The sequence below is a fragment of the Pteronotus mesoamericanus genome, unplaced genomic scaffold (assembly GCF_021234165.1).
Source record: "Pteronotus mesoamericanus isolate MK-2021 breed Mesoamerican mustached bat unplaced genomic scaffold, CSHL_Meso_final contig_90, whole genome shotgun sequence".
Classification (NCBI taxonomy): domain Eukaryota; kingdom Metazoa; phylum Chordata; class Mammalia; order Chiroptera; family Mormoopidae; genus Pteronotus; species Pteronotus mesoamericanus.
In genome coordinates, this window is record NW_026555277.1 from 34,388,161 (window position 1) to 34,405,197 (window position 17,037).

Genomic DNA, 17,037 nt, shown 5'->3' on the forward strand with positions numbered 1-17,037 from the left:
TGGCACTTTATTTTAAGGATAGATCTTTTCTACCCAACTTGTACATTTAAACTCTATAACAAGTTGATTTCCAAGCATTCCATTTATTTTTTTTTAACATTTGCTGTAAAAAATGCTTATGTGTTAGGGCACTCATCAAACAAACCTACATTTTGACACCCACATCAGTATCAAAAGAGGCCATTTAATGAGCAGTGTTTTTATTGAGAAAAATGAAGAACTCTTGAATGGTAGAAAAATCTAGATTGTACACCAAAAGAAATGCTACCTCAGGAGAGGGAGGGAGACGTCAGAACCTGGAGGGGGTTGTGACCTGCCTGATGTGTGGATGGAGGCGAGTGCTCCTGCTGCTGTGGTCCTCCCAGGATCAGCTCCCTGTTTGCTAATGCACTGGTGAACAGGGCGACAAAGTCAAAATAAAATGGATCCTTAGCTGGGGGAGATAAAGAAAGCTAGCCTCTTCCCCCATGACTCACCCAGCTGACTGTAAGGTAGGAGGAGTCCTTTTTAAGAATGGGAGGAGACTGGAGGAGACTAGTGGAGGCAAGAGGAAAGCTCTGGAAAACTGTGCGGAAGTTAAGTCTTCTATACGGTGCATAAGAAGGAACCCATGTGCATTATCTGGGGACCGGGTCTTGCCGGAAAGCATAAGTTTACATAGAAGTGATATATGGAGAGATGAGTATCTAAAATAGATTGTAGCTCACCTATAAGCGTGGGCTGTCAAGATTCCTGGGGTGCATCTGTGGTCATCATTTTCGAGTCTGCGAAAATGTCTAGAATGGGCCCTGTAGCCTAATAGAGACTCAATAAATAACAGCTGTGATTATTGTCATGGATCACTTGGTGCATCGCTGTACTCTGGAGGTGCTGTGGCAAAATACCGTGAGCACCACCTTAAGAATCCAAAGAGCTCATGCATCCCAAATGCCTCCTCCTAACCATTTGGTTATAGACAACACATTGAACCTTTCTGACTCTCATTTTATAATCTAAAAAATAAGGGTAATTCCTATTCTATTCCTCTGCATAGTGTACAGGACTGAATGAAGGAAAGGAGGATACTGAATGTAATGTTTTGTTAAGAGAAAAGTACAAAGGTAGATGGTGAGGATGATGATGATATTGCTGGCTGATTCTGAAATTTTATTTATCTGTCATGGAGCTAAAGAAATTTCACATATGTTATATGATGTATTCTCCTAAAAAAAAGTACCCATAAAATAAGCACTTCACAGCTAAGTAAATTGAAGCTCAGAGATGATACTCCTGGCTGAGTTGAACAAGTAAGTGGTGGGGTTAGGTTTTGAATTTAGGTCTGTGCTTTTTTTCATTATGCAATGCTGCCTCTCATTATTATTATTAGCAAACATTTATTGAGCTTTTACTATAAGCCAAGCACTACTCAATGGGCTCTGTGTGTTTAATGTTCTCTTCATTTCATCCTCATAACACTACCCTGAGGGAGAAATTAAATATTTTTATCATCACTTTACAGTTGAGGAAATATCATCACTATTACCATTAGATTCATTGTACACGAGGCCAGCTCCAGCCCCGGGAAAGCTTTCTCCTAACTGGGTCACAGAGGGTTCCAGCTACCCACCCACTACCGGCCCCACAAGGATCCAGGAGATGCTATTTCTGTCGCCTGCCCATCCCACAGAGCCTGGCACCCAGCTCCCTGGGGGAGGACTGCTCTTTGGAATTCCTGGCACTGTCCCTGTCCTCCTCCTCCTCATACACTGCTCATCTCCCCCAGTAACGCCTGCGTTCAGTTTGTCTTCCAACTCAGGAACAAGCTAGCATGGCCCTTGGCTTAGGAGCTACCAATTGAAGTCTGGCCAATGCCCCTGGCATCCTGTGCTTCAGAAAGGGAACTGGAAGTGAATTACCAGTGGCAGGATCCTCACCTGCAGCCAGCCCTCTAGGAAGGTTTGTTAGAAGGATTTCTTCACCTACAGAGACCATATTTTCTGCATAGCTGGGTTTGCTGTGTATCTGTGGGGCATTTCCTTCCCCTCTTCTGCAGCCTTTCTGGGTTGGGGAGCTGGTAACCTAGGAGATGACAGGTTGTGGGGGAAGAGGCTTTGGTTGTGCCCAGTTGCCAGAGTGATTGTCAGCCTGGTGGGCCGACTCCGAGGTGGTTGGTGTGTGTGAGGTTTCTGTGAGCGCGTGTGCCTATGCGTGGTGTGCTGGCACGAGGGTGTGGGCGTGATTGCAGTGTGAGAGAGGCACAGTGAGGGTAATTGTCAGGCAGCTTGGATTTTTTTCCTCTGTCTTCCCCCTCCCCCCAATTTATAGTAGGCAAAGAAATCCTCCTCTGCATTAGCGAGGTGATACTTTTGAAAAGTTTCCAAGGGGATGCATTATGAGCTGTCTCAATTCCTCAGTGTTACTGATTCTCCAAGGCTTTGTAACTAATATCTCTTAATGAGGGGTCCTGCAATCACAGTAAAGCCTGGGAAGCCAGCCTTGCCTATTTTTCACCATGAAAGGAACGCAAGCCAGATGCATCTTTGGGAAAAGTCCCTTGTAGAGTCAATCTTAGTTTTTGTACCCCATGTCCACGTCTTACCAAAATCCTTTGATAGTACTAGATCCACCTTTGCTTTCAGAAAAACCCCTATTTTCAGTATGTGGGTTTGGGTAGGACTGACCCCACAACTATTTAAGGGCGGGTTTGTAAATCTAAGTATCTATATCATGTTACTACTACAATGGTTGGTCCAGGGGTAAGTTTGAGACTTAATAGAGACCAAATGAGGGTCAGATTTAAAATTAAACTATTGAAGAACACAGAAAAAAATTTATTGATCTTAAAAATAAAAGATGCAATTTTAAGATTTTTGGTAATAATCTTACAGTGAAATGTTATGAAAACTAAATTAATCCTAACAGATTGAGGAAAAGGAGAGGGGCAGAATCTAAGTGATATCATTGGAACCCTGGTATTCAGCTCCCCTTGAGGTAGGTTCCATGCCTAAGCTTTTTCATCATGTGAACTGATAAGCTCCTTTTGCCTAGCAGTTAATTTAGACTGGGTTTTCTGCTGCAGAAAAGCAGTTCTCTTCAACTGGGAGAGAATTTGCAACTAGGGGACATTTGACAATGTCTGGAGATAGTTCTGGTTGTCACACTGGGAGGTTGCTATTGGTATCTTGCAGATAGAGGCCACGGATGCTGCTAACCATGCTACATTGTTCAGGATGGGCCCACACAACAAAGAATTATCCAACCCAAAATATCGATAGTGCAAATGCTGACCAACCCTATCAAATATAAAGCTGTAAAACTCTGCTAATAGTAGCAAGGTTGCCTTTCTCCCTTCTCTTTCCAGGGACAGTTTGTCTTATCAGAGAGAAACCTTGGGCTAGAGACCCAGCAGAGATCCTGAGGCCTCTTTGATGCCCTAGACGTGATGTTGTATGCAAAGCTAGTCCTAACTTAGCTCCGGTGGCTTTGACTTTCATATGAAAATCAAAAATAATACCCTGGACTTCCCATGTATCTGAGCTGGTGATCCCATTTCAAACTCAGAGTAAGAAATTCAGCAAATTCTGATTCTCCATCCTTGTTCACTTACTATGTTTGAGCTTTGTGTTAGGTGTAATGCTAAGCATATTACAAATGCTTCTGATGGGCAGGCTTTTTCTTTTCTGAAACCACAGAAAGAAGGAAATTGAGGAAATGACCTCACTGGATCTCCACTGGGGTTAAGTGATTTAAAGGTACATATTACTCAAACTCCAAGTCTACAAAGAGGTTTTGTAGACTTTTCTGTTTAGTGATTCGGTTCTCTACCTGTTGTTCACCTCTTGAGTCTGTCCCTGAAGCAAATACATAATAAATTCTGGCAGCAGTCAGTATTTATATAGTAGAAGTGGATGGAGTGATATTTTTAAACTGGTTAGATTGATAGTGTATAATTTAGAGGATAAGGGCTGAGGTATAATGAACTATTCTTATGCAAACTAAACTATCCCCTTTTTATGTCCCTGATCTTATAGTATTAATCTCTCTTGTAGGCAGGGCTCCTATCTCTTTATGTCCTGCCACCTCTGCTTTCAGAAACAGTCTAGTCTAAGAGGTTCTAGTACCATTTGATGTCATGCAACTTTAATGCCCTTTGGTGTTAGTGTGAGGTCCAAAGGAGGGCTCAGTGCATGTGTGTGTATGTGTAGAGGGCATGGCTTGAGCTTCCCATTATCTCAGTCAACCCTACCCCATATTTTTAATATTTGTAAAGGATGTTTTTTTCAATTTTATGCAAAATGCTATGTGTTATCATGGCTTCAAGCAACAATGGCTCCATTCCTACTAGATTGTCTCCTCTGCATTTGGAGGCATTTTAGGGTTTGCTATGCTTGGATTTCATTGTCACTGGCACTCAGTTACTTCTGAAACAGAGAGAAGATCTCAGGCTCCTGCCCCTGTGATTGGATGGGTTGGGGGAAATGGTGGTAGTATTATACTTTAATCTATTGCTAATTCTTCTATAGAATATCAGACTTGGTCATCTTACCACCAAGATCATCTTTCCTTATTATTCTGTTTTTTATATAAGGAAACTGAAGCAGAGAACACAGTTAAGTTACTTCTCTAAGTCATGCATTTAGTACATGAGAGACTATATTCAAATTCAATTCGACACCAAAGTGTGATAAATCACCTTCTATCCTATTATTGGGGGTGTGGATCTTTACCAAGAATTGACCTCTCCATGTTATTTGGTGAGCAACTTAGTACTTCCTGCTTGTGAAACCCATTGCAATAATTGAGAAAGAGATTGAGTAAACCAAAGTCAAAAACTTTAGGTATTATATTTGCTTTCCATGTAACTGATTTATTGAATGAGCTGGGCTTGGTAGGGTGCAATCAGGAAGTGACTACATTCTTTTCCACACCTGGCCCTTTATATCTGTTCTGTGGATTTAATGATACTTTGCATTACTTACCTTTTAAGAGTAACAAATTATACAAAAACTTAGCAGCTTAAAATGACAAACATTTATTATCTCATAAAATTTCTGAAAGGGCTCTTGGGTATGGCTTAACCATTAACCATGTGGTTCTGGCTCAGGGACTCTAAGGAGGCTGCACTCAAGATGTCAGACAAGGCTTTAGTGATCTGAAGCCTTGACTGGGGCTAGATCTTGCACTTCAACATGACTCACTAATATAGCTCTTGGTAGAGGTTTTCAGTGCTTTGTCACATGGACCCCATGGAGCTGTTCGAGTGTCCTCTTGGCATGACAACTGGCTTCCTGTACAGTGACTGATTCAAGAGAGTAAGCAAGGAGTAAGCTGCATTGTCTTTTATGACCTAGTCATACATTGTCACTTCCATCATATTCTGTTCCTTAGACTGGAATTAAGCTCTATTGCTTGAAGGAAGGAATATCAAAGATTTTTTTATATGTTTGAAAACCACAGCATACTGCTTCCCTAAATGTGGTCTCAGGTATAGATCATGACTCTTCTGGTCATTCTCAGATAGTAAAACTCCAACTCAGTCTAGCAAAAACTGTTAATCAATTTCAAGTTCCTTACTTCCCCCAGCTTGAGTGTGTTCACTAAAGAAAAGGGGGTATTTCGTAGATTCTGCCTCTGTTCTTTATCATTTTTTTCCTGTACTGCTCTAGAGTCAAACATTGGTGAGCTGGGGCAAGGAATTTTAGAAGATGCAGTCTGGTTTTGTAGATGTCTGTGTTTAGTAGTTCAAAGCTGAGGTGGGTGGGTTTCTTATTGGGCCTTTTTGGAGCCTTCAATATTTCTCCTTAAAAGAGCTTCTCCAATGGCAGATACAGCTGTGAAGATATATCTCCTCTGGATGGTTACTGATAACTCTATTTTTAGCTCCTCTTCCCCCCCCTTTTTTTTCTACTATAGACCACTCAAGCCACAGCCAAGTTCTTAAATAGTTCTCTTAAAACTCTTTGCATTTAGCTTTAGATTATGGAGAAATACTCCTCTTCTTCCCACACTAAACAGATGGTTGGTTGGTAGAGAGCATTTACACTCAACACAGTAGGAAAACTTCTATCTTCTCCATCCACACCTTAAACCTTCAATCTCAAGGTGCTTGATGGGCTAAGGATCGAATATCCAATATCATCATCTTTTACCATAACCAAATTATATGGCCTGCTGCCTATTGTATTGTCTTCAATGATTGAGGTCTCTGTATAACTGTAAAAGAATATAAAAATTACATTTCACATTCTATTATGTCTATGTAGAATGACCAATAATTCTTCATATTTTAGACTCTTAAATATCAACCTAAATATTTTTCACCTAGAAATGAGGCCAAAAAATTTATCTCCATGGTCAAGAGCAACAAAGCTTTGATTCCAAAACTCATAACAAAATTGCTGATTTTTAGACTCAAATTTGATCATGCATGTGAATGTGGTTGGGAAAATATAAAATGCTGTACCAGTATAATCTATCAAAAAAAAATCTCAGCTCCATGCTCACCAGCACAATAGTACCCTGGCAAAGATAATTGGCTTTCTGAAGAGCCTGCCCTATTGACTCTTAGAAAAGCCTGATTTAATCACAAGCCATAGAATATTCACACATTTATTATTGATACAGCACTTATCCTTCTGGCCTCCTAACACTTTCCCTGGCAGGACCATTTACCTTACCTGCTATGCTAACTTTTCTGATGGAAATAACTTTTCAGGATGTCATAGGAAGGCAGTGGCAGATTCAAAATCCTGCCAATGGCTTGGAAATTCTCCACCATCCCTCTGAACAAATGGGATAAAATATACAGTTTATGGACAAAGGTATGTGTCCTTCTCTCTGTGCCAAATACCCTGTATCAAGTGCTCTGTTCTTGTGCCCATTATGTCCCTTTTATCTGTATATTACTGGTATCCCAAGGGCTTAGCTTTCTTAATAGACCCTATGATTCTATAATTGTTCCTAATTCTGTATTCCTCTTCTCACCCCATTCCCTTGACCAAGATATAAACTAACAGGTATATAGTTGGCTCTGTAATCACATATTAACTTGATAAATGAGTGAACAATTAGAAGAGCCATTGAAGATTTAAAGAATAGAATATTCTCATTCAATTCACTTTATTAAACTCAATATCCTCTTTCAGAGAACCAACTTTGTCCTCTTCTCAGCCTGCTTCATGAAGAACAGAGGCTGGGAATCAGCCCAACTGAAACAAGGGCGATCATCTGGCCCAAGGTGGATAAAAAATATTCTTCTTGAAATTTGGATTTGTGAAGCAGTGATTCAGGTTAATGATCTGGATGAACCTTTGCCAAGCAGTGCCGATGAAGCTGGTTTAGAGAGAGAAACATTAAGGATGATCACAGAAAGAAGCAGAGACAAGGGTAGTATGGCCCTTAAGAGAATAATTATTTTGGTTCCCAATAGCTCTATAGCCCCTAAGAACTTTTTAATTCATGGGTCTGGGCTCTGTGCTTTCTACTCTTGAGTTCATGGACACTCTTTTCCAGGTTTTAACATGGGTGACTTCTCTGGTCCCATTGGTCTCAGTTTGAATGTCATCATGTAGCAGAATTTTTCCCTTAAGAGTTCCTGCTGTCATACTCCTTACCTCTTGTCACTCTGCTCTGTTTTCCTCATAGCATTTAGCACCGTAAATGTGTGCTAATGAGATTTACCTGCTTGAATTTTACTTTATTTGTTTATTATCAGATTCCTCTAGAACACAATACATAACAACAGATACCTCATCTATTTGGCTCACCACTTATTTTCCCAATACTGTAGAATAGTGTTTGTATTTTGGGGAGCTGCATATGCATTTTTTGAATAAATAATAGATAAAATGAGTCCTCTCTGTTACTTCACCTGTTTTGAGGATGCTTCTGTTATTCCAGACATAAGAGTATCAACACCTAGAGCACAGAGGATGTGGGATTTATTGTGCCCATATTAGTGAAAGGTCTCCTAAGATAACTATCCACTTCAATTTTTCTACCAGTTCCAAAGATCCCTATAAAAGATGTTCCTCACACTTGATCTGCATTCTGGTTTCTTTGTACAATCCTTTTATCCCCAATCTATTCAAACCATTCAATTTTTATATTTATCCCTTGTAGACTACTGGGGAATATTCTCACACTTATCCATATTATTAAGCCCTTCAAATTATGTGTCAAATATTTTGCACATGGTGGTTGTGGGATACTGATTTAACTTGATCTAAAACACCTCTTTTATGTGATAGTCAGGAATAAATTACCATATAGCATTAGAGCACATTTCCCACCTGTTTAATGCTGCCAACCTTCTGAGGAGTATTAGGGAGGTTAAAGGTGTACAGCCAAATACTCATCCCGTCTGGGAAGGAAGTGAGAAATCCTACTTTGTAAAGGTCTTCCAGAAACTCAGAATCATTCAGAGTTCTATGGTATGGATGTAGCAACAAGACTACTATGTGATTCATTTGTGCAGTGCATTTGGTTCTATTGATCTCTTATTGGCAGCCAGAGCCCTGAACACACTCTCAGGAACAAGGTGTGGGAATGCATTGTTCAGTTCTAAGGTACTGAGTGTGCGGGGGCTGTGTGCACTGTGGAGCAGGCTCCAAATGAGTCAGATGTCTGTTAGGAATGTTTCCTTTGATCTGCTGCCTGTGCTTTCTATGCCACATTGCACCTAAGTATGTTTCCAAAAGCTTCTACTCAACGTCTCACAGCTCAGGGTGGCCTAGGCTCTAAATAACCAATTTGGTTGAGTAAAGCCCTACAAAAGATCACATTAGGAAATATTCATGTCCATGGTGTCACCATTTTTCCCCCCACCCCCCAAAAATATTGTCATAGAACAGCAGAACGGTCAGAAGAGTGGGCCTCTAGAGTCAGATGGACTTGAATGTGAATCTCAGCTCAGTCATTTCCTGTCTGTCAGACCCTGGGCAAGATTTTTTACTCTGAGACTATATGTCCTTTATGACCTTTATGTCAAAATATTATTAATGTGCCAAAACAAAGTTGATGTCATAGGTTTGTAGTGATTAGTACTGAATAAAATAACATATGTAGAACTTTGCGGGGATGTTAGGCACTCTTATTTTTCTTGGAACCTCAGTTTCTTTATTAATAATAAAAACAATCCGTCCTATTTCTTAAACATTTACTATATGCCAGCCATTGTGCTAACTACTTCAATTGTTGAAGCACTCATGGTCAATTGTCATTCCTATACCTATTCTTCCATGTTAACAAAACATTAAATTATGTGCCTGCCTGAAAAGCTACATCTTAGCCTCTCTTGAAACTAGGAATAGCCATGTAACCCATGTTCTGGCAACAGATTTAGATTCCACAGTCTGCCATGGATTTCTGGGAAAGCTCTGACACTCCCTGGTTCCCTCCTCTTTCTGGTTTCTGGAAATGGAAGGAGGCCATCTGGAGGAGGCAAGCATGGAAACCTTGTGAAGTACTATGAAGCAGGAAGAGAGAAGGCTCCTGAGACATTGTGGAGCCTCTGTGCCTGCCTCTAGACTTTGAATTTATGGGATAATGTCTTCTATTTGTTTAAATTTAGGTAGTTGGGTTTTATGTACACCCAGCCAAAAGCAGTCCCTAAAAAATATAGGCACATTACATTATTTAGTACTCTGATTTAGTTTTTGACATCACTGTTATCAAATTTATTTTGTTATTGAGGCATGGGCGAAGTAATCTGCCCAAAGTCACAAATTATACACCTAGTAAGTGAAGTAAGGATTTGAATCTGTGTTTTAACTAGTAAAATATAATACAATGGGGATGATGATGTTTCTTCCCTTGCCTCTTTAATTATTTCACAAATCATTGAGCTTACTTTTGTAACCTACAAACTTGTCCTGACTATGAGCTCTTTTTGTAAAAAGCCTCTTAAAATCCTCCCAGACCACAGTGCTACTGGGGGACCTTTGAGCTCATCTGCAGTTGTGGCAGTTACCAGCTCTACGATTTGGGGCCGGGCATTTATTCTCTTTGGTGACTTAAAAAAAGTCAGCGTTAGAGTTGATGATCTCTAAAGTTTTTCTGCTTCTAACTGTCTCTGATTCTAAAGGTATAACTTAACAGATTTCTAATTTTTCAGGTAGCTAATCATCAAACTTTTATTTAATCTAGTTTTATCTCATGACCCAGCAGTTAGTGAATAAATATTAATTGATGACTTCTCTAGGGGCAAGGTGACCTTTTTCTGATTCTCTCAGTTTTCCTTTAAGTCATCGGCTTTTTATTCTATTTTGAACCAAAACCCAGCATCTCATTAGATGGTTTGAGAGAGGTGATCCAGTCGCGATCAAAGACCATTGCTTCCAAAGAGTGAAGCCTGCTCTAGTCAGGGCAGAAGCAGAAGAACAAATCAAAGATGCTAAAAAAGCCATATTTGGTGGAAAGTAAAGAAAAGTACAAACCTTACCTTGGGGAAAGGGATGGTGTTGGAACAGGGACTCAGGAAAACAGTCTTCATGTAAGAAACAGCAAACCAAGACAACTTTTGTGGAAGAAAGAAGAAAGGAAGGTGGTAGACAAAAGGGAGAGGAGAATATGCATTGTTTTTGAAGTATTTTAGAAAGATAAGTAGTGACCAGAACATTAAAAACTATTAAGAGAGATTTGAGCTAGACTGAAAGGATAATATTGTATATTGTGAACAATCTAAAAATATCGAATGATTACATAGGTAGAGGGTACTTTGACTTAAGCAAAATTTTTCTCCATGTTAAGAAACAGTCTTAATGGTGGGAGATGGTGGGGAGATGGGTGAAAACAGTGAAGGGGAACATAGTCAGTGACACTGTGATAAATTGGCATGGCGACAGATTATGACTAGAATTAGTGATCACGTTGTAAGGTATAAAAATATTGAACTACTGTATTATACACCTGCACTGAATATAACTAATATACTGTTGCATACCAACTATACTAAAATAAAAATATTTTTAAAATAAAATAAATAGTCTTAGAACATGCTTCATTGTTCCTATGGGACAGGAAAAGGCTGCTTTCTACAAACCTGAGAGAGCAGCCTCACCAAGAACAGAATCTGCTGGCACGCTAATCTTGGGCTTCCCGGCCTCTAGAACTGTGAGAAATAAATGTCTATTGTTTAAGTGCCTTAGTCTATAGTATTTTGAGAAAGCATCCTGAGCTGATTAAATTAGTCTCCTTGATTCTTTGAAGTAGATTTAAGTGTGAGGTTCTAATAATGTAGGTTGGCATTAGCACAGAGAGAATTAGCACTGGGTAAGGAAAAGAGCATGCACGTTGGAGCCATGGGTGTGTTCCCATGCTTTCCACCAAGCTTTTGTCTAGCTGACCTCTCTGAGACTCAACTCACCCATCTAAAAATAGTAATATCTACAGCAAGGATGGTTTGCACTAAATCAAAACAGCAGAGATTGTTGTAAAATGCCTGATATGTAGCAGCTACACGATGAATATTAATATTAATTCTTCCTTCTGATAGCAATAAGTAGATTTTCTTCTCTTGCCTACTGTAGACTTCAATTTTACTTGGTTTAAAGTTCATTCTTATTAGGAGCCAATTTTCATGCAAGAAGGATTTAAGGAGAGCTCAATGTGTGCAGTTCTATATACTAAGTAGCACAATAAATTTGTCTTTGTGTGCTATTTGGGGGCTGCTTCTATTGTACTTGTAATTGAAGTTTGAACTTATCAAGGGTCTTTATATTTGTTGAGCCTCACTTGACCTCTGTTTGGGGAGCTGAGTTGTACTGACAGGTACCAACCCTGTTTTCTCAAGAGCAAACATGTTTATTGTGGAAGGAAAGGAAATCACCTTACCAACAGCACCATGGCCATTCTAGATTTAATTTAAAATGTGCATGAGCCAGAAAAATCTGATTTTGAATTTTAGGTAAACTGTAGTTTGATTTATTTTATTAATTACTTTCTAGGAAATTAACACTTCCAGGCTCTAGCCACAACCTGTATGACCAAAAACGGTGCCAAAGGCTTAGAGCTTCCTTTGTATAAATGTCTTGCTTTCAAGACATTTTAATGATAACATTACTGAGGGTTACTAATAAAATTTAGTTGGTACAATGGTCGTGAATAATTGTATAACACCTGGTCTTGGTTTATGCCTGGTAGTTACCACCACTGCTAAGAGCAGATGTTGCTGTTATTCGTTGCAGCCAGTCATTGGAACCACTCTCTTGAGGAGGGGCTGTTGTACACTGTGATAATGAGGATCTCAACCACTGTGGGAGCTGCCAGTAAGGAAAGAAACTGCCTGCTTTTACTGCTTTGAGCTGCTGGAGAATTTGGCACTATCCATTGATGGGTGTGGGCTCAGTGGATATTTCTATTTTATTAGGTTGCGGTGAATTAAGAGAATAGTATATTGTGGGGATAATCTTATACTAAAACAATAGTACTATTATCATGATTCTACCCCAGAATTCTCTCCAGACTTGATACCTCAGGAGACTAGAGATTACCAGTCTTTGAAGCATTCTTGAATGAGAGGAAGGAGATACGGCGAGGAGGGACGCTGTGGAATTTTGGAGGATAGCTTCTTCCTTGTTGGAAAAATCATGATATTAGCTCCATTTTTAGATTCCTGGTATGGCTTGAGAAGAGAGAATTGCACTGAGTAGAGGTACAGTCACAGGCTTTATTAATTTCTAAAGGCTTGTGTTGCAAAGTGCCACATATTGGCTGGCATAAAAAATCAGAAGTATATTCTCTCATAGTCCTGGAGACTAGAAGTCCAAAATGAAGGATTTCACTGAGCCATGCTCCATCTAAAGGCTCTAGGGGAGGATGCTTCTTTGCTTCTTTCTAGTCTTTGCTGATTACAGGCCACCCCTGCTGCTCCCTGGCTTTAGGTGCATTGTTCTAATCTCTTCCTCCATTGTCCATGGCTTTCTCTGTGTGCAACTGTGTCTCCATTTTCTGTTCTTACAAGGACACCAGTCATTGGATTAGGACCCACTGCAATCTCCTATGATGCCATTATAGCTTAATTGTATGTGCAAAGACCTTATTTCTAAATAAGATCAAATTCTGAAGTTCTGGGTGAACATAAATTTTCAGGGGGACACTATTCAACCCAGTACACAGACAATTGCTAAAATATCTTTTCTTTATTTCTTTAAAATGTACCACTGAAAATAGCATTAATCAAAGGACACAATAGCCCTTAAAATGGGAAGAGTAGCCATTTACTACAAAGCCTGATTTCTGGGTGTGTGTGTGTGTGTGTGTGTGTGTGTGTGTGTGTGTGTGTGTGTTTTCTGAGTGTCTGTGACCAGTGCCTAAGTCATACAGATGAAGTAAGTCCAGTTTTCTTGAATTCCAGTACCAGAGTTTAGGATTGGAGGCTTGAAAAAGATAAGGTTGAGGAAAACTAGATGTTCAACCATCTGTTTGAGTCTCCATCATTAGAATTTTCATTCAGTTAGAGCACCAGAAATTGACAAAGATATTGCTTGGGGAATTAAAAAAAAATTATCTCACCGTAGCATATCAAATGACAAAACAAATGAATGCATGAAATTGGTTGTCCCTCTTTTAGCAACGTTCAAAAGAGTGAATTATAAGTAGGAATTCAAGGTGGAGAATCCTGCGTGGCTTCAGAGTCCGAGGAATTTTAAGTATGGGGATAGTTTGAAGATAAGCTTTATGTAAATCTCAGTTTTTCCTGATTTTATTTTGTTCATTGTCTAATTGCCCAAACATCTTACTGGCATACAACTTTGGACCACCAATGTAGAAATATTGACTCTTCTAACGTTGCTCATTTTTGCACAAATAATTTTAGGCATAAGAAGGGGGATAATGAGAAAGGATTCAGTAGAGTAGATGAAACCAAAGTCCCCAGCCCATGCAGGGTTCTGTATTGTGATGGCAGATGCTATTTGAGCAATTTGTCTTTGGAGTGTGGGAAGCTCTTTTATAATAACAACGTAATGTGAGGACTGGACACATATATTTAGTAGGATGTAAGGGTCAGAGCCTAAGATTTTAGCAGAGATAAAAGTTGCAGAGAGATTAATAAGGATTGGCACAATTTATTATCTAAACGTCTTTCAAAAGGAATTGATCTGAAAACAAATACCCTTGACAATACTGGAAGAACAGAGAAAAATTTCTTTACACACTTAGTGCATACATGAATTCTTCTAATAGTCTCTTCTTAGAATGATTTATGGGCAGTTTTGCCCTGATGTTGGTAATTTCTTTATCTCTGAGTATCATAGTGTGAGGAATACAAAGCTGAAGAAGACATAAGATAGTATTTTTATTTTTTATAAAATTGTATTATAGATGTGATTTACTTCTTAAGACAAAGAAACCCTTTATATCCAATTATTCTTTCATCAAGGAGCTGCACTGATATATTACATTATAAGTCTATATCATTTCTCCGAGAGAATCCAGATCTCATCTCTTTCTCCCAGTTTGGGTCTGGGGGTTTCTGTCCTCCCCACAACCTGACTTCTTTGGCAATACATCAGGGATCACTAAACTGACATGGTCAGGTAAGCAGTGCCTGCTGACATAGCTTCAGTGGATGCTGAATTACTGTAGTAATATTCAATCAGAGAAGGAGTGTGTATTTGGAAGCAGTTCCCAAACTTCAGAGCAATCTGCTTGCTGTTTCTGAAAGATCTACCTGCCTTTGGCAATTGAACCTCAGCAGCAGATGTAGCACAGACAAGAGGATACAATTCTTCTTCCTCTTTAACCTTCAGCTGAATCATATTGTAGGTCAAGTCCAGTCCCTTTCTGCACCCTGAACTACGGAATAATGCTAATTTGTGAAGTTAAGGTCCAGATTAAACTAATGATTTATTCATGTCAGGAAGCAATTCTTCTCTACCTCTGGTAACTAAGAATTATATTGAGCAATTACATGCATCAGGAACATTTAACTCCTTCCTTTGCAGCAGACATTTTTGGCTACTGGAATACACCAGATGCTATGGCAAAGAGGATGATGGGTGACGTTGCTCACTGATTTGCATATAGGAATGAATTTTTGTGGAGAAAAAATGAACCAAAATAAGAATAGGAAGGGAGCTACCTACTAGGATACTGTTAATAAGTAAATATTAATGCCCATTAATAGTTTTTTGACTAGGTTTTAAAAATCCTCTTGAGGTGAAAATTTAAATATAGATTAAGCAAATTAAGTTGTTATTTTCCAAGTGGGAAATTATCTATATTGTAATTATTTTCATTATGGTATGGCATATTTACTATATCTTCAATGGAGACCACACATATATAGAGAGAGAGAAGTAATGAGTAGCTAGCCAGTAGGACAATTGGCCCCACTTCAATCCCAACCCTTGATTAAGACCATTTTTAGCCAATCAACACTGGTGGTTGTTGTATTCACATATGGTATCTATTCCATTTTGGCTCTTGAGATGGGTAAAGCAATGACCAATTATTGATCACCATAGGCGTGTGCAAGTAGTATGTATTTTTAGAGTTTATATCAAGAGATCTATATTATAAAGGAGTTCTCTGAGTTTGTAATTGCAGACAAAAGATTCAGATCAATAGAATAATGCTACTTCCACCAAAGAGAATTAAATGGTTGTTTTACAGTGTTCTCATTTAACTTCTGTGGGCTATTAGAGTTGGCATATACTTTTTTGCTTAACTAAAAATATATGTCCCCAATTAATGCTATTTTCATGACCTGAAATTCTAGTTTAGAGCTTATATACAAACTGAAAAATTTCCCTTTTAATACCAGCTAAACCTCACATAATTTTGTTTGTGTTTATATGTGGAAAGACAAGGGAGATATGACCCTTCACTTTAGTCCAGGTAGATTTTGAGTTCATTATTGATGGTCATAAACCAAGGTCAAATGTAGAGAGATTTCTCCCACTCAAATCCAAGCTACTCTATTATCTTGCTTTCCTTTTTTGTAAACTGCCTACAGCAACAGACACGCTTGGTCAGTTTAAGATCAGAACTAATTCGTTTATTCAGACAATTATTTATTAAGGACTATACTGGGTTGAGTGTCCCTCTACAATTCATGTCTACCCAGAACCTCAGAATATGACCTTATTTGGAACTAAGATTATGACAGATGTGAGTCATTAAAATGAGGTCATACTGGATTAAGGAGCATCCTAAATGCAACAACCGATGCTCTTAGAATGGGGAAATTTGGACACAGGGACACAGACACACTCAGAGGGAACAAGGCTATGTGATGATGGAGACAGAAACTGGAGTGATGCAGCTACAAGACACGGAATGGCAAGGGTAGCCACAAGAAGCTAGAAGAGGCAAGGAACAGAACCTCCCCTGGAGCCTCCAGAAGGAACCAGCCAAGCCATCACTTACGTTAGCCTTGTAGGACTCATTTCTGACTTCTGGTCTCCAAAACTGAAAGAAAAAAATTTCTGTTGTTTTAAGTCGCTGTATTTGTGGTGATTTGTTGCAGCACCAGGAAGAAAATAGTACCAAAGTAACAAAATCATTAACTGGACAAGGTGGGATTTGAGCCATCTGGCCCTAGTGTCTATGTGTTTAGCTACTAAATATATTCTCTCTCTTTATCTTTTTAAAGGTTTTATTTATTTAAAATCCATGTGTAGTTGCCTGTTGTACGCCCCCTACTGGGGACCTGGCCTGCAACCCATGTGTGTCCCCTGACTGAGAATCGAACCAGTGACCCTTTGGTTTGCAGGCTGGCACTCTATCCAGTGAGCCATGCAAGCAAGGGCTAAATATACTCTCTCTTGATAAATGAATTTGAAATAAATCTTTATAGTTTATCGAGCTAGGGTGGTTTAGTGTCATGAACACAGATTTTGAAGTTAAACAGACTGGAATTCCAGTACTGGCTTCCCAATTCATTGGTTGTCTTTCATTGGGCAGTTCATTTAATCTTTCAGTGCCACAGTTTTCACAATAAATTGCAGTTATTGTGCTACCTTGCAGTACTATTTAGGAATATGAAGTGTGCAGTAAAATATATATTATATACTCTAGATCATACTGTCTCTTAAATAAGAGAATAAATCATCC

At 39.1% G+C, this 17,037-nt stretch overlaps 1 pseudogene; it reads left to right on the top strand.

Annotated features, from left to right (window-relative positions):
• The window catches only part of LOC129080673 (heterogeneous nuclear ribonucleoprotein A1-like), an 86,799-nt pseudogene that overhangs the window by 22,306 nt on the left and 47,456 nt on the right, over nucleotides 1-17,037 (top strand).